The sequence below is a fragment of the Felis catus genome, chromosome C2 (genome assembly GCF_018350175.1).
Source record: "Felis catus isolate Fca126 chromosome C2, F.catus_Fca126_mat1.0, whole genome shotgun sequence".
Classification (NCBI taxonomy): Eukaryota; Metazoa; Chordata; class Mammalia; order Carnivora; family Felidae; genus Felis; species Felis catus.
In genome coordinates this window covers 39045606-39072532 of record NC_058376.1, presented here as the reverse complement: position 1 = coordinate 39072532, position 26927 = coordinate 39045606, and the positions used below count along the sequence as shown (strand labels likewise).

At 36.2% G+C, this 26927-nt stretch overlaps 2 long non-coding RNA genes across 3 annotated transcripts in view; one reads left to right on the top strand and one right to left on the bottom strand.

Annotated features, from left to right (window-relative positions):
- Positions 1 to 26927, top strand: part of LOC123379914 — a 109335-nt gene that overhangs the window by 70643 nt on the left and 11765 nt on the right. For both annotated transcript variants that reach the window (XR_006584953.1, XR_006584952.1), the window contains exon 3: positions 25265 to 25451. This is a non-coding gene — a long non-coding RNA (uncharacterized LOC123379914). The remainder of the gene's footprint in view (positions 1 to 25264; positions 25452 to 26927) is intronic.
- LOC109503394 overlaps positions 15489 to 26927 on the bottom strand; it is a 29546-nt gene continuing 18107 nt past the window's right edge. Inside the window, exon 3 of the long non-coding RNA XR_002162341.3 lies at positions 15489 to 15545. This is a non-coding gene — a long non-coding RNA (uncharacterized LOC109503394). The remainder of the gene's footprint in view (positions 15546 to 26927) is intronic.

Sequence of the window (26927 nt, the reverse complement as noted above, 5' to 3'; positions counted from 1 at the left end):
CACCAGTCTCATGGAGATGCCTAATCACCCTGAACTTCAATCCTCTAGGAGACTAAATTACTGTCCTGACCATATGCCTAGTTCCATCATGACTAATGTAACAAAAGAAAATGGGATATTAAATAACCAAAGTAAGGTTTTGCCAAAATTTCAGGCCACAGTTCTGAAGATATGGGCTGGCAAGTTATTGATAGAAATAAAGATGAGAATAAGTAAAATAAGAATAGAAGGAACAGAAGATCATAGAGCATGGAAGATAGAAGCTTGCTCCATTATAATAATGAAATATGCCATGGGATTAATAATGATGGTGTCCTGAAAGAATGAATAATGGCCCAACACCTAAATTGCCCCATTGTCTTCATTTGCTCTTGAATACTCTTATATTGTCTAAAGATACACATATATAAATTTATGTTTTTCCAGTTTTATTGAGATAACACACAGCACTGCAGAAGTTTAAGGCATATAGCATAAAGATTAGAATTACATATATTATGAAATGATTACTACTAAGTTTACTTAACATCCATCATTTTATATAATACCAAACCAAAAAAAAATTTTAAAAATGTTTCCCGTAATGAGACCTCTTCGGACCTACTATCTAACTAGCTCTCAAATATACGTACAGCAGTGTTAACTATAGTCATCATGTCATAGATTACATCCCTAGTACTTATTTGTTATATAATTGGAAGTTTGTACTTTTTGACCAACTTCATCTAGTTTCCCTCCTTCTAACCCCTAATAACCACAAATTTAATATATTTCCCTATTGTTTTCTTTAGGTTTTTTGTTTTTGTTTTTAGGTTCCACATATATGTGAAATAATACAGTACTGGTCTTTCTCTGACTTATTTCACTTAGCATATTGTCTCAAATGGCAGGATTTCCTTTTTTTACAACTGAATAATATATTGTATATAAGTACCCAACTTCTTTCTCCATTGATTCATAGATGGACACTGAGGTTGTTTCCATGTCTTGACTGTTGTAAAAAATGTTGCTATAATTACTGCATCATAAGGTAATTCTATTTTTTTAATTTTTTGAGAAGTCCCTATGCTGTTGTCCATAGTGGTTGCACCAATTTACAGTCCTACCAACAGAATATAAGTGTTTACCTTTTCTCTACATCGTTGCCGCCATTTATCTCTCTTCTTTATAATGCTACCCATTCTAGCAGATACGAGGTGATATGTTTTGGTGATTTTGATTTGCACTTCCCTGATTTGTGATGTTGAGCAGCTTTCCATGTATCTGCTGATTATGCATATAGATATATAGATATATATATAGATATATAGATATATAGATATATTTTTTTTTTGGAAAAAGGTCTATTCAGGTCCTTTGCCCATTTTTAATTGGATTTGTTTTTTTGCTATTGAGTTGTATTCTCAAATATGTTTTGCAAATATTTTTCCCCATTCTGTAGATGGTCTTTTCACCTTGTTGGTTTCTTTTGCTCTACAGCAGTCTTTACTTCATCCCAAATTAACTTATGTAAGTGGTGTAACATAGGGGACTAGTTTCATTCTTGGTTCCTTGTCAAATCTTAGTTGGCCGATATGCCTGGATTTATTTCTGGGCTCTTAATTCTGTTCCAATGGTATAGGAGTCTGTTTTTATGACAGTATCATACTGCTTTGATTCCTATAGGTTTACAATAAAGGTTGAAATACATGGAGTATGATAGAGTGTTTCTCTAGCTGTGTTATTCTTCTCAGGATTGCTTTGGCTATTTGGGGTCTTTTGTGGTTCACTACAAAATTTAAGACCGTTTTTCAACTTCTGGAAAAAAATGCCATTGGAATCTGGATTGGGATTGCATTGAATCTATACAGAGGGCTGTGGGTGGTGTGCAAACTTAAACAATATTCTTTCTAGTGTATGTGCTGCTGAAGAATAAATACATTAATTCTTCAAGTTCATGAACACAGACTGTCTTTCCATTTATTTGTGTCTTCTTCAATTTCTTTCATCAATGTTTTATAGTTTTCAGCATAGTGAGCTTTGACCTCCTTGGTAAAATTTATTCCTAAGTATTTTATTGTTTTCTTATGCTATTGTAAATGGGATCATTTTCTTTTTCAGCTAAGTGATGGCTAGTGTAGTGCTTAATTATTTACCAGTATTTTATCAAGAATTTTTGCATTTGTACTCACCCAAAATGTTGGCCTATAGTTTTTAGTGTCCTTTTCTGGCTTTGGTTATCAGGATGATATTTGACATTGTAAAATTGGAGTGTTCTTTCCTCATCTCTCTTTTGGAAAAGTTTGAGAAGAATTAACTGTAATTATTGTTTAAATGTTTGGTAAAAATTAACCAGGGGAGCCATCTGATCCTGGACTTTTCTTTCTTGAGATATTTTTGGTTACTGATTTAATCTCATTACTACTAATTGATCTATTCATATTTTCTATTTCTTTCTGATTCACTCTTGGTAAGTTGCATGTTTCTAATAATTTATCCATTTCTTCCAGGTTGTACAACTTGTTGGTATATAATTGTTCATACTAGCTTCTTTTGACTATTTGTATTCCTGTGGCATCAGTAGTAATGTCTCCTTCTTTATAGATAACTTTGTTGATTTGGGACTTTTTTCCCCTTGGTTAATCTAGCTAAAGGTTTGGCAATCTTGTTTATCTCTTCAAAGAACCCTTAATCTTTTTTTTTTATTGTTTTCCGCTTCTCTATTTTATTTGTTTTTGCCCTTACCTTTATTTTTTCCTTCCTTCTGCTAAATTTGGGCTCAGTTTTTTCCTTATTTAGTTCCTTGAGGCTTAAGAAAGATCTCAAACAATCTAATTTTGCCTTTTAATGTAAATATGTATTGCTATAAACTTCCCTCTTCAAGTAGCATTTTCTGCATCCCAGTTTTAGTATGGTGTATTCTCATTTTCTTTTGTCTCAAGATATTTTTTTATGTTCTTTTTAGTTTCTACTTTGATCTATTGGTTGATTTGATCTATTGGTTCTTCTTTGATCTATTGGTTGTTCATGAATGTTGTTTAGTTTTCATGTAGGCATGATTTTTTCCAGTTTGCCTCCTATTATTTATTTCTAATTTCATACCATTGTACTCAGACAAGATACATGGTATAATTAAATCTTTTTGAATTTGCTGACTTGTTTTGTAACCTGACATATGGTCTATCCCAGAAGATGTTCCATATGAACTTCAGGGGAAGAAAAAGTGTATTCTGCTATTGTCAGATAGAATGTTCTATATAATATATCTGTTAGTCCATTTTGTCTTCAGTGTTGCTCAGTGTTTAGTGATTCTCTGTCTGCATATCCATCCATTGTTGAGAATGGGTGTAAGAATCTCCAACAATTACTGTATTGCTATTTATTTCTCTTTCTAGCTCTGTTAGGTTTTGTTTTCTATACTTAGGCAATTCAAAGTTGGGCATGTAAATATTTACAATTGCTATATCTTTTGATGAATTGACTCCTTTATAATTACATAATTACCTTTGTCTTGTTTTTCCATTTTTAAAGTCTATTTTGTCTGGTAAAAGTATAGATACCCTGATTTTTTGTTGTTGCTACTGTTACCATTTGCATGAAATTTCTTTTTCCATCCCTTTACTCTCAGTTTATGTGTGTCTTCAAGGCTAAAGTGAGCCTTTTATATGCAGCATATCATTGAATCTTGTCCCTTTTTTTCTTTAATTTTATATTCATTCTGTGTCTTCTAAATGGGGGAATTTGATCTTTCTACATTTGAAATAATTTTGATAAATAAAGGCTTTTGCCAATTTGTTTATTTTTTCTGGCAGTTTGGTAAACTTAATAGTCCTTGTTTCTTTGTGTGTTGTTTTAATATCTTTTCATAGTAGTATGCTCTGAATTCTTTATCATTTTCTTTTGTGTAATTAGTGTAAGTTTTTCTCTTGTAGTTACCATGAGGCTTATATAAAATCGTAAAATTATAACACCCTAAACTGATAATTTTTTTTAACTTTTTTTCCATTTTCTTTATTTTTGAAAGACAGAGAGAGACAGAGCTCAAGCAGGGGAGGGGCAGAGAGAGAGAAAGACACAAAATCTGAAGCAGGCTCCAGGCCCTGAGCTGTCGGCACAGAGCCTGACTTGGGGCTCGAACTCACAGACCATGAGATCATGACCTGAGCTGAAGTCAGACGCTTAACGGACTGAGCCATCCAGGTGCCCCATAAACTGATCGTTTAATTTCTACACCACCCCTAAATGTATTTTCCTTCTCCTCCCCTCACATTTCATGTTGTCGATATCACAGTTAGCATATTATTGTATCATACATCTAATAACAGATTATTGTAGTTATGGTTATGTTTTACTATAATTGTTTTTTAACTTTTAAAACTAGAGTTGTGAATGACTTATGCACGACCATTACCAGATCATAGGATCTGACTTTATATTTAACATTACCAGTGAGTTTTACACTACCTCTTATGTTTTTAGGATGTTAAGTAGTGTCCTTCTTTTCCATGCAAAAAGCTACCTATAGTATAACTTGTAAGCCAAGTGTAGAGGTGATCAAATCCGTCACTTTTTGCTTGGGAAAGTCTTTATCTCTCTGTCATTTCTGAAGGACAGCTTTGCTCCTATATTTCACTAAACTTCAAGAGGATTATTTAGAACTCTAGAAAAGTTATGTTTAGGCTATCCTGTAAGTCTATTCAGTGTGTGATAATACAATAGTATGTCTTTATTTAAAAAATATGCTAAAAAATGCTAGCCATTATCTGAGCTTTGTGTGTGATAATTTCTGGGTGGGGCTCACAATAAACATAATGATAACTTAAAAGTTGGAAATAATGCAAAAATTACCAGAACGTGACACAGAGACACAAAATGAGCAAATACTATTGGAAAAATGGCCAATAGAGTTGCTCAAAACAGAGTTGCCACAAACCTTCAATTTGTTAAACACACACACACACACACACACACACACACACACACACACAAATTATCTGCAAAACACAACGAGATATTCCTGAATTAGTTTCCTTTTGTGGGGTCACGTTTACCTGATTTTCTGTGCTCTTGGTTCCTCACATTGATATCTGTGAATGTGAATAATTGTCTGTTCATCCAGACTTTATAGGTTTTCTCTGGCAAAGACACCTCTTCACTAGTCAGCTCAGTTTGGATTTCTGGTTATGTCGGGTGGCAAAGTTCTTGGGCAGGTGGGGCTTGCTATCAGGATTTATTTGTGGGTAAGGCCACTGCCCAAGTTCTGAGATGAGGGAGTAGAGGTGGTGCAATTGGCAGATAATAATTGGATAGGACTGCTAGCTTTGCTCTCTGGCCAAAGGAGTAGGATTGATTCCACAGTTGCCTGGATTCTCTGGTCAGGCATACTAGATGGTCAAGACCTATTATACTCAGGGACAGATCAGAATATGAGTTAACTTTTCTGCACTGGTAGGAAAGTAGAGCTTTCCCTAGGGCCTGCACAGCTTGTTGTTTGGGGAACGTGAATCAGGCAAGCGTATGCATTGATTTCCCTAGCCACACAGAGTCCCTGGTTTTGCTCTGTGGATGGGGAAAGCTCTCTGTTCAAGGCTGTTGAATGGAGCTATGTAGCTTCCCAAGTGCTCTGGCTAGGTTCCATTGTAGAGCAGGCTGAAGCCTGTCTTCAGCAATGGGCAGAGCTACAAATTAGTTTCACTGCCCAGGTGGAAAGGGAAAACCATCTCCAAGGTTGGCTAAGTTCTTTGTTTACGGTCTTGACTCAATCTGACCACTGTCCCAAGTTACCTGGCTGAATGATGTCACTGGCTTTGCTCTGCAGATGATCAGCTATCCTCTATACTTCTAGATTTTCTGCATAGGCTTTCTGTTGATAGGGGCTCAGCAATGGGCCTGGCTATAACTCAGCTTCCTTGCCTTATTGGGGGCAGACGAGGCTCCACGGTTGCAAGGCTTTTTGTTTGAGGACCTAAATCAAGTAGATTTATATACTCTGCGCTTCCTGGTAAGACTGTCTTGGTTTTGTAGATGAGTCAATCTGCTAGGTGGCACTATGCCTTGAGTGCTGTGGATAGCAACCTGTTCCAACAAGATCCATGTGCTGCTTGCTGCAAGCCCCGATCCCCTTTCCATCATGATTACCAGTGAAAAAGCCTTGGAGATCCCCCCCCCCCAAATCCTTGTGGAGGAAAACTATATTTGGAACTCACATGTAGTGACCCATAATGCTCAAGGAAGTGGACATCCACTCTGGGCTCTTCTTTGCCATTGGAAGAACTGTGGCCTCAGGGGACCTCTTGACGTGATACTGAGCCTATGGGAGGAACACGGAGTTCAGTGTGTAGATGGTCCTCTTACCCTTCTAATGCAGTCTGTCTTGATCTCTGTGATGCAGGGGCATGTGTCAGCATCAGTCTCATGCTCTGAGATACTCTTATGAATACTTGTCCATGGATAGGTATTAGTTGTCCTTCTTGGGTGTGAGGAGAAATGTCAGGAAAGACCTATGTCATCCTCTTGATGACATCACCCTCACAAATTCTGAATGAAAATGCTTTGTGCAGATTGTGGCCTTTATTACATAATCCATAAATATACTGTTATATTTCCTTCTTTCAATTAATCAGTCCTCTGCCTATAAATACACATTAAAAGAACTTGTAAATCTGTAATTGAGAACTTGCTTGTTCTGTTCAGCTGTGCATTATATGGGTTATAGAAAATTAATTTTCACTCTTCTTTTCAACAACTTTTATTTAATCCCTAGTATGGAGCGTTAGTATTAGGTTATAAGTGAATAACACACAATGACAACTACTATCATGGGAATTATAGTCCGGAGAGTCAATAAGCATTCCTACCTCACATTAAAGATTAGCAAGTAAAAGGAAGATCTAATGTTTATAAATTGTAATGAGTTTCATGAAGATGGTAAAAATTCACCAGGAAGAGAGTAAATTGACTGGCAGGAATCAAAAAAACTTTTGAAGAAAATTTATAGTAATGCCTTAGGTAAAAATTTGGGGTTAGGGTGGGGAATGTATTCCTGGCAAAGGAAACAAATCATTGGTGCAATTACCTGAGGTGGGAAAGGACTGGTTATATTAAAGGAAGGGTAAAAAATCCAAGATGGTTGTGGATCACCTGGGTGATTCAGCTGGCTAAGCGTCCAACTTAGGCTCAGGTCATGATCTTGCAGTTCATGAGTTCTAGCCCCACGTTCCAGCTCTGTGCTGACAGCTCAGAGCTTGGAGCCTGCTTCTGATTCTGTGTCTCCCCCTGTCTCTCTAAAAAATAAGTAAAACATTTAAAAAATTTAAAGAAAAATCCAGGATGGCTGTAAAACAGTCCATATAATTAATGACATAAAAAAAAAACAAAAAACAAAACAGGCAGTGGTGAGAATCTTCTAGGTCATGCTAGTGGGTCTGGGAATCAATTAAAGAGCAGAAATCAGAAAAAAATGAAATATTCTATAAGATTAAGAGTGTTACATAAATTATGGATGGGAATCCATAAATGTTGCAAATATGTTGATTGGAATAAAAGCCCAGAAATTAACAAATAGTGTAATACGAATAAAACAAACATAACATAATTAAACAATTTTAGGTATATATAATACATGTAGAAAATTATTTTGAAAATCAAAACAAATTAAGGATATACCAAATATTCAAGATAATAACCTACGTGGAAATGTAGGATGTGAAGTAAATACAAAACTTTTGGTAACATTCTAGTGCTTAATTTTGGTGTCAATAAACAGCAGTTGTGATTTTGATTTCTAAATGTCTGCTACTATTATGTATTTTAATACATCAAGCATTATTTTAAAACAGAGTGGATTGGTGGTGGAGGATGGGAGGCAAAAGTAGAGGCTAAGGAAAGTTAGGAGGCTTATTAACTTGTTCTCAACTAGATGGAGTAGGTGAGGGAGAATAATGGGTCAAGGATGGCTCCTAGGTTTCTGGTTCTACCAAAGAAGAAAGAGTGTTGCCTATTCCTGACATGGAGAAGATTAAAGGAGGGTTGAGAAAAACAAAATACTTAGTTTGGAACCTTTTGAACTTGAGATTCTACAGCGATCTCTTAGAGGAGATGTAAAGCCAGAAGTGGGGATTAGAAATCACCACAGTAGAGACATTGTCTTATTCATTTGCTGACAACCAACCAAATACCAAGTATAATTGTATCTCAACAATGTACAAGTCTTTTACCCATATTTTTCCTTACATGGCTACCACCCTAGCTTAGAATCTTATTACTTCTTACCTACACTAATCTCTCAAATTCCATTTAATCCATTCAAATACTGTATCTATATCATACCCTCTAAAATGCAGGAGAAATTAAATTTATTTATTTAAGAGCCAGTGTCATCTTATACTTTTCACTAATACTGCCAAATGAATGTACTTCTTGTTACCTATTATATCCTACATTTTTAATAATGTATTTTCTATTAAGCTCGAGGTTTTACAACTGTAATTCTCCCACCTTCTAAGCTAATTTTATTCACCTGTACTTTAAGCCAATGTCAAATCCCATCTTTATTATGATGTATTTTTCATCCTCCCTAGCAGGTAAGATCTTGTTTTCTACTTTACTTCTCTTCTCCTAATTCCCCATAATCTTCATCTGTGCTTTGGTGTGCCTGAAGCTGGGTCATATTCTGCTCCATAGAAGCAGATGACAGGGATTCAGATGTATTCTTTACTTAAAAAAAAAAAAAAAGATCATGGTTAAGTTACTTAAGCCTTTGAGCTTCAGTTTCTTTATTTAAAAAAAAGGGGGGCATTCTATTATGTTCATATGAAGATGAGACAATACATAACAATAAAATATTAGATCTCAATCCTCTCTTCTCTTTGATTCATTTTTACTCTTCTACAACCTAAAATAATTCCTTGTACAAAATCTCCACCTATTAATATATTCCAACTTAAATTGAATATGTTAAAAGTTGAATTAATAATTACCTTTAATCCTTTTTGTTTTAAGATAGGAAATTACGGCACTACACACACACACACACACACACACACACACACACACGACCAAATTGCACTGCTACCATGAGAATAAAGAAAAGGAATGGAAAAAAAAAATGAAGATGGGAAAGAGCAAAGTAAAAACAACTTTCTCTTAAAATTTTAGCTTTGGGCAGGTCCTAAAGAGAACAATTTCATGGAAGAAACACCACGGCTCAAGAGCTAAAGTTACAAAATAAAACAACCTTTTTTTAAGGTCCTATTATTGCCCTTTAAGAGATATAATTGACTGAGATCAGCCTTCTAAGTACTAAAATATGTATATATTGAAAACAGAAACCACACACACATTTCATAATTTTCACAAGTATTTGAAATATATTAAAATATTTTCTAGCTACCAATTACAAAATAAAAAGCTTGCTTCTTTTTTGTTGTTAATCACATAGATATTTTCAAAGTCAGCAGGAACCTCTTGATGGCAACAAAGCTTTGTAATTCATATGTGTCTATTTTTATTCCACATTTTAGCATGGTTACCACAAATGTTTCTAATTCCATATAAAGTACAAAACTATTATATAATCAGTTTGTTACCTGAAGGTCGGATTATGGCTTTGCATTTCTGTGAAGTTTTAAACTCATGCTTCAGATGAAATATACATGCTTGGTGGAAATAATACTTAGCTGCATTTGTTGTTTACCATTTCAAAATATTGCAAAAAGCCATAGTGACTTAAATCTGCCATGGAAAGTTAAGGCACCTTACCAGAGATCAACATGCTATAAACATAGGAGCAGGAAAAGTAATAGCATTTCAAAACCCAGCACAAATTCTTGATATGTGATTGTTTTGTGGAGTCAGCAAGGAGTTTCTCAACTCCACAATTAATGCTGGTGTTACTCAATTTAGGTTCAGCAACTCTCAAAGGTTTAGAAATCACATATTAGAACGTGGGATGGATTTTCCCCACAAAACAATGTTATAAGTGGTAGTATTCCTTATGGCCTCTCACTCCTGAACTTAATGAAACCAAATTCTTTATATATACTATTTTATTATAATATTATTTTATACCCCCATGTTTCTATTTCCCATATCTGTGTCTAGGCTTAACAGAATTATGTTCAAATTTTATGCCAAATTTCCCATTTTTTTTTAAATGAGGGGAGCAGTGAAATAAGTTCTGGACTCAGAGATCAAGGCTAGATGCCCACTCAGTTTGGCATTTAATATTTATTGGAATTGTTTGTATGCCCATGTATTTATATTCAGTAATAAGCTTACATATATTGATATTCTTGAAATTAGTGTTATCAGTTTAAAATAGACTATATCAATCTCTTTATTAGCAGATGTTCCTTAAAAACAAAATAATAATGATGTCTGTGAGTCTAATGTTCAATAGTGTTCAATATAGCTTATTAGCCTTTCTTCAAGATTAGGTGGGAAGGATTTTTCTGAAATCTTCTGTATTTCCAAAATTTTGCCCTCTTCTTGATTACCTTAATCTTGACTTCTTCATTCAACATCTCATTTAAGAAAACATTTGGGGATAAAGGAGGATTTAGTAGAGTTCAGAGACTGATTATGTACCTTTGTTTTTCTCATATGCATGATATTGAGGGGAATCTTAACATATTTTAAGTAGTTACCATATTCTGCAGTAGATAGACACATAGTCTTCTAGATCATCACATTTAATGCCACAGTTTCATGAAACCCCACCCTTTTCATGTTGTAATTTTCCATACTGGTGTTACCTTCCAGTTTCATACCTTCTCCTTCAGTTAGGCATACATTTTAACTCTTTACTCTTTGAACATAGTTTTCCCTGTATTGCTTATTGTCATAATGTCCACAAGGAATATCACTGGATGATATTTGCCTTTGAGTCTCTTTTGCTTAACAACGTATCTGACACCAAGTGATTGTTTAAAATTTTTTCTGATGCATATTTACTCTTTAAAGACAAACATTTTGGGGCGCCTGGGTGGCTCAGTCGGTTAAGTGTCCGACTTCAGCCAGGTCACGATCTCACGGTCCGTGAGTTCGAGCCCCGCGTCAGTCTCTGGACTGATGGCTCAGAGCCTGGAGCCTGTTTCCGATTCTGTGTCTCCCTCTCTCTCTCTGCCCCTCTCCCGTTCATGCTCTGTCTCTCTCTGTCCCCAAAATAAATAAACGTTGAAAAAAAATTAAAAAAAAAATAAAGACAAACATTTTTATACTATAAATTAATGATCAAACTCAAGATCACAAAAATTGTCCTTTGGTAAAACCTGCTCTGTAAATAAATGTGGATTTTAAAAAAAAGATTTTGATCAAAATCTATAGGAAAGAACAAGAACTTGTATAAAATATATATTAAGTATAATAAAAATACATTAAAAGTTCCCCAGAATTTCCAAGTGATAAAATGAACTGTCAAGATAATCCTTCATGGTCATTAAAAAAGTGAAAACTAGAATTGAAATAACAAGTGATAATAATGAATGCAAGTGTTATAGAACTCACGTAAATATGACAGGCATACCTCACCTCTCTGCTCAAGTATTTTTACATGACCAGATTTTGCTCCAATACTTTATTTCTCTTAATAGGCATGCTGTTAACCTATTTAGGGATCAGAGAATAGGCAATAGGAATAAAGAGTGAGTCTTCATCTTTGTAATGCTCTCAAAAGACCTTAATCAACAACTATTGATTTTAAGTCTAGTGGGAGGTCAGCCACAGTCATGTACATTAATATTTATTAAAAGTTGTAGGTGAGGTATAATAAAAATTAGATTTTCTTTTTATCTGCATTTAGATGGCAAGGAAATGATGCTGTAAAAGCACCAATAATTGATTCCAGGTATTTTCTTTACTTTATCTTGGCAGGCTTTTCAGGTGCTGACTTGTGAGTGAATTCAGAAGTGATGTTTTACACGAATCAGACCAGAGAACAGAGGGCTCCAATAGTTTTATCACAAAATCAGAATTAAGGGACAAGCAGTTATCTACATAGCAGTAGCAATGCAATCTTAAATTCTCCATAATCTGTTTTTATTTTTTTCGTCTTCTTCCATACGGGATATTAAACTTACAGAAGACTAGTAAAGGTGATAAGAGGGAACTTGGTATGACTCCACACATTTAGGAATCTTAAATAACTCAAAGATGGAGAAGTCAACTGAGAGGAGTCCATTCAAATTCAACAAAGGCTGATTTTATCTATTGAATTGGATGTTTGCAAAATGATGTAAAGGGAAGGAAGGCAGGAAGGAAGAAAAAGAATAATGAAAGACATTTTTAATCTTTCAGTTTTTATATTTCAAATACTCTCTCCTACATTTTAACATCTCAATGTCTATAAGCTAGGTTATTGCTGGGGCAAAAGGTTGAAGTTCTATGGCAGACAGTGCTGTGTAAAAAACTAAAGGTTATCACTTGCTGGCCAAGCCCATGATGATGTTCATTGAGTATTGTGGCAATGGAGGGGCAACCTGCAAAACCATATATTTGAAAGTTCAGGTCCTTCTTATATTTTAGAGACCAGGAAGAAATTCAAACTTTGTCCCTGTCATCTCTTTGACCCACAGAGTTCACTGCAGGGAATTATTCTCGCACAAAGCAATAAGAAGTTAGAATACATGGCAGCCTAAAAAAGTAAAACAGAAAGGAGACAATGCTCCTGATCAAGATAAAGTAGATGTGCAGTATTCTGTAGTTTGCCTTAATATTAATTTTCATTTACATAGTTATGCTCTTCCAAAGCATTTTCACAGGTCATTGGAAATGCACAGCAGTTATCTCCAAGTTGTAGGTTGCTGAATAATATCCTATTTGTTGTGATAGGCCCTTAACACAGTGACAGTCATATTTCAAGAAACTATTGCTAGCGAGTATTCACTGATCTTTAAGGAACTTGGAAACAAAAGGATTGGACAAAAAAGGATTTCAGGACCAGGAGGGAATAGAAACAGGGACATGGCTTGCCTTTGAGAAATCTTGAGTAGTACTAGACAGCAAATCCAACTATAGGACACGACAAAATATGAACTGATCAATATCATTATCAATCCAAAGAGGTGCAGAATGAATATTCAAACCTGGATGTCAGATATATCAGCATCAGTTACATGCCTTTAAACAATCATGCGTTTATAATAGAGACCATCCACCTGTTTAACCACATCCATTTTTCTTTTTGTATACCTAGATACATAGCTAGACCACAATCCTAGAATCACCACTAAATAGGTGACGATAAGGTTCAATATCATTATCTTGTAGTATTATATGCACAAGAAAAAGTGTCAGTCATGTTTGAGCGACTATATACTCTTCCTTTGTCTTCAAGAATAGCTACAATAACATTGACTTATAGCCCAAATGTACTAGTCATCCAAATGTCAACCAGTGTGTCTCCATCACTCTAGTCTCCGTTCTGGAAAATGGTCTGATCATTTTTTATTTTACTTCCTCCTCCCCTCCATTTATCGGCTTCATTTGAATGACTTCAAATTAACATTCATTAAGTCAAATGAATGGCTTTGAAATTAACACAAGAGTTTAGAGTCCCCAGTTCAACCCCTGGTGTACCCTAGAATAAGACTTCCATATAACTCTTCATCTCTTATGCTTGTTGCTACTGGACACTTTGTATAAGATCCTTGTCTAGTTCTGGGACCTGGACCCTACTAAGTACTGGCCCCCTTCACTGTTAGTGCCCTGGCCAATTTTGCTTCATGAAGATACTATAGATTCTGCCACTGGGAATGTTAGAAGATGTTGTGGTTCCTCATGATGAGTCACTAAGCACACAGCACTAATAACCAGAAGTCACTAGCCGGAGTTATGAGCACTGAAGTCTAACCCCTGCTAGGAATCAAAAACAAAAAACAAACCAACAACAAAAAAAAGTAGAGGACCTATGACATTTGTCAATATCCAGATCAAAAAGCTTGGCATTCAGTTCAGATCATAAAGTATATTGAAAATATTGTAGTAAAAACAATGTATCAATGAAAATATTTGAAATATTTTAAAGTTACACTATATGTTTGTCTTTGCTTATTCATTTATGTTGAGAAGTTACCCAGTGCATACCAAACCCCCTGCTTACAGCTGCAAAACTAATTCCAGATTCTACACTTTTTAACAAGTAGAGCTATGTCCGTGAAAGCCTGCATTAGTAATTTCTCAGGAATTGAGAGTATCTGAACCCAGAGCTCGAGAGGTCAATAGCTAGAGGTGAAAAAGGCTGGGACAAGTAGGCTGACAATGATTTGGACTAAATAGCCAGTTCAGTAAATGCTTTGTTTGCAGGAATGACCAAGGCTGAGATCCGTGGTACCATAGCTACCATCTACAGTAGGTGAGCTGAACAAGGAGAAAAAATCCTAATTAAAAAAAAAAAATCTTACTGTGTACGGCAAGTCATTTTGAGTCTCTTCAGTGCATTATACAGATTCATGAAATGAAGTACTCTTAGTTGTTTTTTGTTGTTTTTTTTTTTAACTGCAGGGGTCATGCCAAGTTCTCTCTTATCACTCTTTTTCATTCAATAACCCTCCAGGGAAGATTGCAAGACTTCAGACTTCATTTCTAATAACACATAGACAACACTCAGCTTCACATTTTCTTGCATTCAAATACCAATTTCACAAGGTTTTAATTTTCTTAGGTCTGTTTAGCACATTTAAATGCAGATACAGAGTAACAGAATTACTATAGCCTCAAATTTGTATTATTCTAACAGTATTTATTTCCTTTTAAAATAGTTAATATCTAGAGTGCCCTTGATCTTTTATTTTCTTTCCATTCTAAATTATTACTTCCAATCATTCCTCCATATTGTTATAATTTCACAATTAAAAATGTTTTCAACATTAAAAATGTTCTAATACATGTGATAGATACCCAAGTAAGAGTATAAAAAATGTAAAATGTATTTTGTTAACATAATCTGTAATGTGTTCTGCTTAATATGTTTTCACGAGCAGTTTTAAAATTGCCACTGGAAAAAAATATAAGTAGGAAATGCTCAGTTAAAGCTATTATAGCAAAATAGTCAAAAACACTGTACAATACTAGCAAAAAATTGAATGTCTTCATGCAAACAATATTTTATACTTTGTTATTAATGAGAGCACTAATAGGCTCTAAGGAAACATTAAATAGATATTCAACAAAACATTTTAGCAAAATTGGAAAGCAACAATTTTTAAATTAGTCCACAGCCGAAGCTAATACACAGCACTATATAATCTGTTTATCACTATCATGATCCATTACTGTTCATTTCTCCCTAACAAAAGGACCTCTGTATACGTAGTCTATTTTTTAAATAGTGTTTTAAAAAATTGCAAAACAAAAGCATTCTGACTGAATATATTTTTAATAGGTAATAATTTAGGGGTGCTTGGGTGGCTCAGTCAGTTACGTGTCCAACTTTGGCTCAGTTCATGATCTTCTGGTTCCAGAGTTCGAGCCCTGAGTCAGGCTCTGTGCTGACAGCTTGGAGCCTGCTTCAGATTCTGTGTCTCCCTCTCTCTCTCTGCCCTTTCCGTGCTCAGGTTCTGTCTCTCCCTCTGTCAAAAATAAACAAACATTAAAGACAATATAAGATAGGAAATAATGTAAACTTTTCTATTACAAATTCACTCTCCAAAAGAAAGAGTATGTATATATATTCCTATATATTATCCTAAATACTTTTGTGTACACATATATGCTTGTACATGTTTGTGTGTATAAACATATTATCTATTGTAATCGTATTATATATCCTGTTCTACAGTGTGATTTTTTTCACTTAATGTATTACACATAAAATTATTCATGTGAGTATGTATGGACGTTGAGGACTGTTACTCTATTTCAATGCATAATATTTTAGATATCACCTCCAATGTGTGGATTGTAAAAATTTTCTGTATTCCAAAGGTTTTTTCATTTGGTTAACTTTTTTTCCATGTAGACACTTTTAAGTTTGATGTAATCTCAATGGTTGTTTTTGCTTTTGTTGTACTTTTGGTGTCCTATTCAAAAAATCACCTGGACCAATGTTGAGAAGCTTCTCTGTTTTCTTCTAGGAGTTTTATTTTAGGTGGTCTAATGTTCAAGTTTTTTATCCATGTGACTTAATTTTTATGAGAAGTATTACACACAGGGGCCCAATTTTATGACTTTTTTAATTTTGTGAGCAGTGTTACGTAGGTGCCCAATTTTATTACTCTACATGTAATACTCTGCATTTATCCAGTTTTCCCAGCACCAATTATTCTTTCTTCATTAGATGTTCTTGACTCCCTTCTTAAATATTCGTTGATCATATAGGAATGGTTTAATTCTAGACTTTCTACACTGTTTCACTGATCTATGTGTTTATTTTTATGTCACTGCCATACTGTGGGGGTGTTGTTGTTTTTTAGGTTTATTTATTTAGAGAGAGTGCAAACGGGGGAGGGGCAGAATGAAAGGGAGAGAATTCCAAGCAGGCTCTGCTCCAATAGCATGGAGCCCAATGTGGAGCTCCAACTCATGAACCATGAGATCATGACCCGAGCCGAAACCAAGAGCCATGCTTACCAGACTGGGCTACCAGGCACCCCAATACTGTTTCTATTACTATAGTTTTGTAGTATACTTTGAAATTGGGAAGTGGGATACTTCCAACTCTGTTCTTTCTCGGGATTGCTTTGCCTACTCAAGGTCTTTTAAGGCTCCATGAAACTTCAGGATTTTACTATTTCTGTGAAGAATGTCATTCAAACTTTGGTAGGAATTGGATTAAATCTAGGGGTGGCTTTTTGTAGTATGGAATTTTAACAATATCAATTTTTCCAATCCATGATGTTTTTACATTTGTTTTTGTTATCTTCAACTTCTTTTAGCAATCTTATAGTTTCATTGTACAGATCTTTCACTCCCTTGGTTAAATGTATTCCTATGTATTTTAGTGGGTTTGATCATATTGTAAATGACTTTTATTTTTTATTAGTGCATACAAATGCAACTGATTTCTTTATGATTTTATATCCTGTACCTTTACTAAAATTGTTAGTTTCAACAGCTTTTGATTGAATTTTCAGGATTTTTGTATGTACAAAACTATAAAACCTTCAAATAATGACAGTTTTATTTATTTCCAATTTAGAGGTATTTTATTTCTTTGTCTTACTTAATTGTTCTAGCTAGGTCTTCCCAAGCTATAATGTATAAGAGTAGTGACAGTAGACATTGTGTCTTGCCCCTGATCTTAGAGGAAAGCTTTCAATCTTTCTTTGTTGACTATAATGTTAGTTGAAGGTTTCATGTATATGGCCTTTGTTATCTTGAAGTATATTCTTTTTATACCCAATTTGTTGAGAGTTTATATGAAAGGATGTTATTTTGCAAATGCTTTATCTGCATCTATTGCAATCATATGATGTTTTTCTTTCATTCTATTAATGTGATGCATTGCATAAATTGATTTGCATGTGTTGAACCATCCCAGGAGTATAACCCACTTGGTCATAACATATAATCCCTTTAGTGCATTTTTGAATTCAATTTGCTAACATTTTATTAAGAAATTCTGCTTGTATATTCATCAAGGGTATTAGTCAATATTAGTCTCTTTCTTGTAGTATTATATCTGGATTTGTTATCAGGGTAATGCTGGCCTCATGAGCTTGGAAGTGTTCCCTTCTCTTCAGTTTTTTGGAAGCATAAGGATTAGTGAGTTTGTTTGTTTCTGAGAGAGAGAGAAAGAGAGAGAGAGAGAGAGCAAGCACCCAAGTCAGGGAGGAGCAGAGGACGTGATAGAAAGAATCTTAAGCTCCATGCCCAGAGTGGAGCTGATGTGGGGCTCAGTCTCATGACCGTGAGATCATGACCTGAGCCAAAATCAAGAGTTGAAGGCTTATTTGGCTAGTATTAATTCTTAAACATTTGGTAAAATTTGCAAGTGAAGCTGCCTTGTCCCGGGATTTTCTGCATTGGGAGGTTTTTGATTACTGACTCACTGTCTTTTCTTGCTACTGGTCTGTTCAGATTTTCTATTTCTCCCTGATTTATACTTTTTTTAATTTTTTTTTTACATATGAAATTTATTGTCAAATTGGTTTCCATACAACACCCAGTGCTCATCCCAAAAGGTGCCCTCCTCAATACCCATCACCCACCCTCCCCTCCTTCCCACCCCCCATCAACTCTCAGTTTGTTCTCAGTTTTTAAGAGTCTCTTGTGGTTTGGCTCCCTTGCTGTCTAACCTCTTTTTTCTTCTTCCCCTCCCCCATGGACTTCTGTCAAGTTTCTCAGGATGCATATAAGAATGAAAACATATGGTATCTGTCTTTCTCTGTATGACTTGTTTCACTTAGCATAACACTCTCCAGTTCCATCCACGTTGCTACAAAAGGCCATATTTCATTCTTTCTCATTACCACATAGTATTCCATTGTGTATATAAACCACAATTTCTTTATCCATTCATCAGTGGATGGACATTTAGGCTCTTTCCATAATTTGGCTATTGTTGAGAGTGCTGCTATGAACATTGGGGTACAAGTGCTCCTATGCATCAGCACTCCTGTATCCCTTGAATAAATTCCTAGCAGTGCTATTGCTGAATCATAGGGTAGATCTATTTTTAATTTGAGGAGCCTCGACACTATTTTCCAGGGCGACCACACCAGTTTGCATTCCCACCAACAGTGCAAGAGGGTTCCCGTTTCTCCACATCCTCGCCAGCATCTATAGTCTCCTGATTTGTTCATTTTGTCCACTCTGACTGGCGTGAGGTGATATCTGAGTGTGGTTTTGATTTGTATTTCCCTGATGAGGAGCAACGTTGAGCATCTTTTCATGTGCCTGTTGGCCATCTGGATGTCTTCTTTAGAGAAGTGTCTATTCATGTTTTCTGTCCATTTCTTCACTGGGTTATTTGTTTTTTGGGTGTGGAGTTTGGTGAGCTCTTTATAGATTTTGGATACTAGCCCTTTGTCCGATATGTCATTTGCAAATATCTTTTCCCATTCCGTTGGCTGCCTTTTAGTTTTGTTGATTGCTTCCTTTGCTGTGCAGAAGCTTTTTATCTTCATGAGGTCCCAATAGTTCACTTTTGCTTTTAATTCCCTTGCCTTTGGAGATGTGTCAAGTAAGAAATTGCTGCGCTGAGGTCAGAGAGGTCTTTTCCTGCTTTCTCCTCTAGGGTTTTGATGGTTTCCTGTCTCACATTCAGGTCCTTTATCCATTTTGAGTTTACTTTTGTGAATGGTGTGAGAAAGTGGTCTAGTTTCATTCTTCTGCATGTTGCTGTCCAGTTCTCCCAGCACCATTTGTTAAAGAGACTGTCTTTTTTCCATTGGATGTTCTTTCCTGCTTTGTCAAAGATGAGTTGGCTATACATTTGTGGGTCTAGTTCTGGGGTTTCTATTCTATTCCATTGGTCTATGTGTCTGTTTTTGTGCCAATACCATGCTGTCTTGATGATGACAGCTTTGTAGTAGAGGCTAAAGTCTGGGATTGTGATGCCTCCTGCTTTGGTCTTCTTCTTCAAAGTTACTTTGGCTATTCAGAGCCTTTTGTGGTTCCATACAAATTTTAGGATTGCTTGTTCTAGCTTCGAGAAGAATGCTGGTGCAATTTCGATTGGAATTGTATTGAATTTGTAGATAGCTTTGGGTAGTATTGACATTTTAAAAATATTTATTTTTCCAATACATGAGCACAGAATGTTTTTCCATTTCTTTGTGTCTTCTTCAGTTTCCTTCATAAGCTTTGTATAGTTTTTAGCATACAGATATTTTACATCTTTGGTTAGGTTTATTCCTAGGTATTTTATGCTCCTTGGTGCAATTGTGAATGGAATCAGTTTCTTTCTCTTTCTGTTGCTTCATTATTAGTGTATAAGAATGCAATTGATTTCTGTACGTTGATTTTGTATCCTGCAACTTTGCTGAATTCATGTATCAGTTCTAGCAGACGTTTGGTGGAGTCTATCGGGATTTCCATGTATAATATCATGTCATCTGCAAAAAGCGAAAGCTTGACTTCATCTTTGCCAATTTTGATGCCTTTGATTTCCTTTTGTTGTCTGATTGCTGATGCTAGCACTTCCAACACTATGTTAAACAACAGTGGTGAGAGTGGACATCCCTGTCATGTTCCTGATCAGGGAGAAAGCTCTTAGCTCTGGGCTTTTCATGAATGACTTTTATGATGTTTAAGTATGTTCCTTCTATCCCGACTTTCTCGAGGGCTTTTATTAAGAAAGAATGCTGAATTTTGTCAAATGCTTTTTCTGCATCGATTGACAGGATCATATGGTTCTTATCTTTCCTTTTATTAATGTGTTGTATCGCATTGATTGATTTGTGAATGTTGAACCAGCCCTGCAGCCCAGGAATGAATCCTACTTGATCATGGTGAATAATTCTTTTTATATGCTGTTGAATTCGATTTGCTAGTATCTTATTGAGAATTTTTGCATCCATATTCATCAGGGATATTGGCCTGTAGTTCTCTTTTTTTACTGGGTCTCTGTCTGGTTTAGGAATCAAAGTAACACTGGCTTCATAGAATGAGTCTGGAAGTTTTCCTTCCCTTTCTATTTCTTGGAATAGCTTGAGAAGGATAGGTATTATCTCTGCTTTAAACGTCTGGTAGAATTCCCCAGGGAAGCCATCTGGTCCTGGACTCTTATTTGTTGGGAGATTTTTGATAACTGATTCAATTTCTTCGCTGGTTATGGGTCTGTTCAAGCTTTCTATTTCTTCCTGTTTGAGTTTTGGAAGAGTGTGGATGTTTAGGAGGTTGTCCAGTTTGTTGGCATATAATTTTTCATAGTATTCCCTGATAATTGCTTGCATTTCTGAGGGATTGTTTGTAATAATTCCATTTTCATTCATGATTTTATCTATTTGGGTCATCTCCCTTTTCTTTTTGAGAAGCCTGGCTAGAGGTTTATCAATTTTGTTTATTTTTTCAAACAACAACTCTTGGTTTAATTGATCTGCTCTACATTTTTAGATTCTATATTGTTTATTTCTGCTCTGATCTTTATTATTTCTCTTCTGCTGCTGGGTTTGGGGTGTCTTTGCTATTCTGCTTCTATTTCCTTTAGGTGTGCTGTTAGATTTTGTATTGGGGGTTTTTCTTGTTTCTTGAGCTAGGCCTGGATTGCAATGTATTTTCCAGTCAGGACTGCCTTCACTGCATCCCAAAGCGTTTGGATTGTTGTATTTTCATTTTTGTTTGTTTCCATATATTTTTTAATTTCTTCTCTAATTGCCTGGTTGACCCATTCATTCTTTAGTAGGGTGTTCTTTAACCTCCATGCTTTTGGAGGTTTTCTAGACTTTTTCCTTCAAGCTTCATAGCATTGTGGTCTGAAAGTATGCATGGTATAATCTCAATTCTTGTATACGTATGAAGGGCTGTTTTGTGACCCAGTATGTGATCTATCTTAGAGAAGGTTCCATGTACACTCAAGAAGAAAATATATTCTGTTGCTTTGGGATGCAGAGTTCTAAATGTATCTGTCAAATCCATCTGATCCAATGTATCATTCAGGGCCCTTGTTTCTTTATTGATCCTGTGTCTAAATGATCTATCCATTATTGTAAGTGGAATATTAGAGTCCCCTGTAATGACCACATTCTTATTAATAAGGTTGCTTATGTTTGTGAGTAATTGTTTTATATATTTGGAGGCTCCCGTATTCGGCACATAGACATTTATAATTTAGCTCTTCCTGATGGATAGACCCTGTAATTATTATATAATTCCCTTCTTCATCTCTTGTTACAGCCTTTAATTTAAAGTCTAGTTTGTCTGATATAAGTATGGCTACTCCAGCTTTCTTTTGACTTCCAGTAGCATGATAAATAATTCTCCATCCCTTCACTTTCAATCTGAAGGTGTCCTCAGGTCTAAAATGAGTCTCTTGTAGACAGCAAATAGATGGGTCTGGTTTTTTTTTATCCATTTTGATACCCTATGTCTTTTGGTTGGAGCATTTTGTCCATTTACATTCAGTGTTATTATAGAAAGATATGGGTTTAGAGTCATTGTGATGTCTGTAGGTTTCATGCTTGTAGCCATGTCTCTGGTACTTTGTCTCACAGGATCCCCCTTAGGATCTCTTGTTGTAGGGCTGGTTTAGTGGTGATGAATTCCTTCAGTTTTTGTTTGGGAAGACCTTTATCTCTCCCTCTATTCTAAAGGACCGACTTGTTGGATAAAGGATTCTCAGCTGCACACTTTTTCTGTTCATCACATTGAAGATTTCCTGCCATTCCTTTCTGGCCTGCCAAGTTTCAGTAGAGAGATTGGTCACTAGTCTTATTGGTCTCCCTTTATATGTTAGAACATGTTTATCCCTAGCTGCTTTCATAATTTTCTCTTTATACTTGTATTTTTCCAGTTTCATTATGATATGTTGTGCAGAAGATCGATTCAAGTTACATCTGAAGGGAGTTCTCTGTGTCTCTTGGATTTCAATGCTTTTTTCCTTCCCCAGATCAGGGAAGTTCTCAGCTATGATTTGTTCAAGTACACCTTCAGCCCCTTTCTCTCTCTCTTCCTCCTCTGGAATCCCTATTATATGGATATTACTACGTTTCATCGCATCACTTAGTTCTCTAATTCTCCCCTCTTACTCCTTGATTTTTTTCTCTCTTCTTTTTCCATTATTTTATCTACTAATTCACCTATTCTTTCCTCTGCCTCTTCAATCCGAGCTCTGGTCGCCTCCATTTTATTTTGCAGCTCATTTGTAGCATTTTTTAGCTCCTCCTGACTGTTTCTTAGTCCCTTGATCTCTGTAGCAATAGATTCTCTGCTGTCCTCTATACTTTTTTCAAGCCCAGTGATTAATTTTATGACTATTATTTAAATTCATGTTCTGTTATATTGCTTAAATCATTTTTGATCAAGAAGTAGCGACAGCTAATGAATTGGAGTTTCTTTTGAGGAGAATTCTTCCATTTCGTCATTTTGGATAGTCCCTAGAGTGGTGCAGAACTGCAGGGCTCTTCCCCTGTGCTGTTTGGAATAACTTGTGTTGGTGGGCGGGACCCACCACTGATGGGCCACAGTCAGACTGGTGTGTACCTTATCTTCCCCTCTCCCAGGAGCAGGACTCACTGTGGAGTGGTGTGGCCCCTGTCTGGGCTACTTGCACACTGCCAGGCTTGTGGTGCTGCTTTGATGGGATCTGTCATATTAGCTGTCTGTGCACAAGGTGCACAGGGGTGGGAGGGGCAGGCTCAGCTCGCTTTGCCTTTGGTGGTCTGCGGTGGGAGGGGCCTTGCGGCACCAGGAGGGAGGAAGACCCATCGGAGGGATGGATCCACAGAAGCACAGTGTTGCGGGTTTGTGTGGTGTACGCAAGTTCAGTGATGGGAACTGGTTCCCTTTGGGATTTCAGCTGGGGGTTTGGAGAAGGATATGGCGTTGACCGGTGCCTTTGTTCCCTCCTGAGCTGAGCTCTGTCTTCCGGGGCTCAACAACTCTCCCTCCCATTGTCCTCTAGCCCTCCCGTTCTATGAGCAGAGCTGTTGACTTATAACATTCTAGACGTTAAGTCCCACTGGCTGTCAGAACACACTCCATCTGGCCCCTCTGTCTTTGCAAGCCAGACTAAGGGGCTCTGCCTTGCCCAGTGGGCTGCCTCTCCACCACCCCAGCTCCCTCATGCCAGTCCGTGTAGTGCGCACCACCTCTCAGCCCTTTCTACCCTCTTCTGTGGGCCTCTTGTCTACGCTTGGCTCTGGAGAGTCCATTCTAATAGTCTTCTGGAGGTTTTCTGGGTTATTTTCTGGGTTATTTCTGGGTTATTTAGGCAGATGTGGGTGGAATCTAAGTGATCACCAGGATGCGGTGAGCCCAGCATCCTCCGATGCCACCATCTTCCTCTGTTATCCAATTTATTCTTGATAGGTAGTTTTTATAAGAATTTATCAATTTCTTCTAGACTAATTTGTTGGCTTTCATAGTAGTCTCTTATGATACCATATATTTCTGTAGTATCAGTGGTAATGGTAATATCTCATCATTTTTTTTTTAATGTTTACTTAGAGAGAAAGAGAGAGAGTATCCCAAGCAGGCTCTGGCTGTCAGTCAGAACCCATCACAGGGCTCAATCTAAAAAAACCTGAGATCATGACCTAGGCTAAAATCAAGAGTCAGATGCTTGACCAAGTGGGCCACCCAAGTGCCCTTCATCTTTCATTTCTAATTTTATTTAAGTCATCATCTTCTTTTTTTTTTTCCTTAGTCTAAGTTTGTCAGTTTTGCTTAACTTTTCAAAAATCCAGCTCTTGGTTTTACCAATCCTTTCTATTGTTTCTAGTTTCTATTTCATTTATTTCTACTCTGACCTTTATTATTTCTATCATTCTAACTTCGGACTTATTTTTTCTTTTTCTAGTTCAAGTTGTAAAGTTAGGTTGTTTATTTGAGATCTTTGTAATTTCTTAATATATATGCATTTAGTGCTATAAGCTTTCCTCTCAGAACTGCTTTTACAGCATCTGATAAAGTTTGATATATTTTTCCACTTGTTTTGAGAGAATTTAGTTCTTTTAAAATATTTTAGTTCCTTTTCTTCTAACTAAATTGAATCTCCATCCACTCCTCCATGTCACTTATGCTTTCTTCCATCTGCTCTGCCCTGTTACTGATGCTTTTTATGATATTCTTCATCTTATTCTAGCTGTGGAATTTCTATTTGGTTCATTTTTATCATTTCAATCTGTTTGATAAAGAACTCCTCATGTTCATTAATTTTATTTCAGAGTTCACTGAATTGCCTTTCTGAGTTTTCTTGAAGATCAATGAATTTCTTCATAACTATCTTGAATTATTTTATCAGATTATGATATTCCATACCTTTGAGTTTGGTTGCTGGAGAATTGCCATTTTCTTTTTGTGACACCAAATTTGCTGGATTTTCTTTCATAGTATTTGAAGATATGTGCTTCCATTTCACATTTGAAGTAACAGACACTTTCTTTAATGTTTTAGATTTTAATTTGGATCTTAAAGTTTGAGACTATTAGAAAAAGTACTTTTGCATTCCAGAAGGTGGCACTATAGTTCATATTTGTGGTTTCTCCTACCTGAGGTGGCTCTTATGGATGCACCTAAAGCAAGCACAAGTTGCTGGTAGCAGAGTGGGGTGTAGGGAGATGTGGGCCACACCCAGTGATCCCTGTATGGACCTCCTGCTGAAGTCCTAAAGCAGATACCAGGAAGCAAATTCCTTCAGATCCTTTTAATATTCTTGTCTGCCTCCTTCCCTTTCCTTTCTTCCTAGGCAAGAATTCCTGCCTCTGAAGTCCAGGTGCTACTGAAGAGAAACAAGTCCCTCCAGCCACAACCTGCACCAATGGAACAGCCAGGCAATCACTTACCACTTTTGCTTTCCACCTTCTTGGGGACATTGCCACTGTCTCTACTAAAAACTCTGTGCCTTGCAGGTTGCCCTGGGGAGTGGTCCCTTGGTGAGTTCCTCCCTCTCCTCTGGCTCCAAATTCATCTCTATCCAGATACTTTGATGGCATGCTGGATTCTCCAGTTGTGAGGTCCAGCCTGCCTAACTTCTCTGTTGTCTATGGGTATCTATCAAGATTGTCACTCTCCATGTTTCCTTTTTCCTGCTAGTAGTGAGTGGGGTGAAGTTGGTTTGACAAATCCGTTGGATCAGCAGCACCCACCCAAGTTCTGACCACTTTCAGGTGCACAGGTAGGTAGTAAAGTCCCAGGTGTCCTGCCATATTGTGAAGAGATAATTTTGATTATAGATGTCCAATTGGTTGTTTTATCAAAGAGGAGAGAGAAAAAGAGTGACATGCCACCATGATACTAATGTCACTCTCCAATAATATACACATTTCAAATGGTGATAGATACTTCCAAGTTGAACTCCCCAAAGTCTGAAATCAATTGAAAACAGTATATATTTCCTTTCTTATCACTTGCTAATAGAAATGTAATATTAAATAGCACTGATTTAACAAAACTAAACATGTTTCCATATGCCTATTAGTCATTTGTACTGCTTACTCTTTGATTTGCCTGTTTGTTCTCTCTTGAATTATATTTTCAAAGGATTAACCATGCATTACAATTATTTTCTCCCATCTAATCATTTTTAATGTTGTTAACTGCATATTTTCCTTTAGATACATTTTTATGTACTCATCTTTTTATAAATATTTTCTATAAGGCTTCTGAGTTTTCTATTTTTTGTAGGAAGTTCTTCTTGAAAAACAATCTAAACTTTTCCTATCCTCTAGTATACACATAAACACATATATTTATCCCTTCACTGCTTCTTATATCCTAATTTTAATTCTCAATATGTACTGTGTCAACATCTTATGGTTTCAATCCAAACAGTGAGCAAGTATATATTATCTTTAGTATTTTCATTGAATTTCAGTTTCTTCAGCTACAGAAGTGCCTGGCACTTAATCTAAATGCCATTTTTATATCAGATGTCTTTACCATCTAGACCTATGGAATATGTTTTGCTAAGAGAAATGATAAAAATAACTGTCATTACAGTAGAGAATCTTAGTGGCCAAGGAAGACCCCTACCCTGCCAAAAAAACAAACAAAAAAAACCCACACACAAAACCAATAGTTAACATAACAATGATGTATTTAAATGGAAAAACCAATGTGAATTTATAATCTTAGAATTTTCCACCTCTGTAACTCAATGTGGCCCAACAGTGGTAGCTGCCTCACTTTAGTCCCTTAACCAAACAGCACCTCAATTTTCATCTCTAATACTTTCAAAGAAAAAATAAAACCCAGACATGCTTAAGGTATGAAAATATCAGAAATAATAATAATAAGGAATATCTGTATCTATCACTGGTTGGGAGACCCTGAAGGGGAGAGAGCAGGCTCAGAAACAAGTTCTTGTCTCCTTTGAAGTAAGAGCAGTTCTGCTAGAGACCACTTGGTAG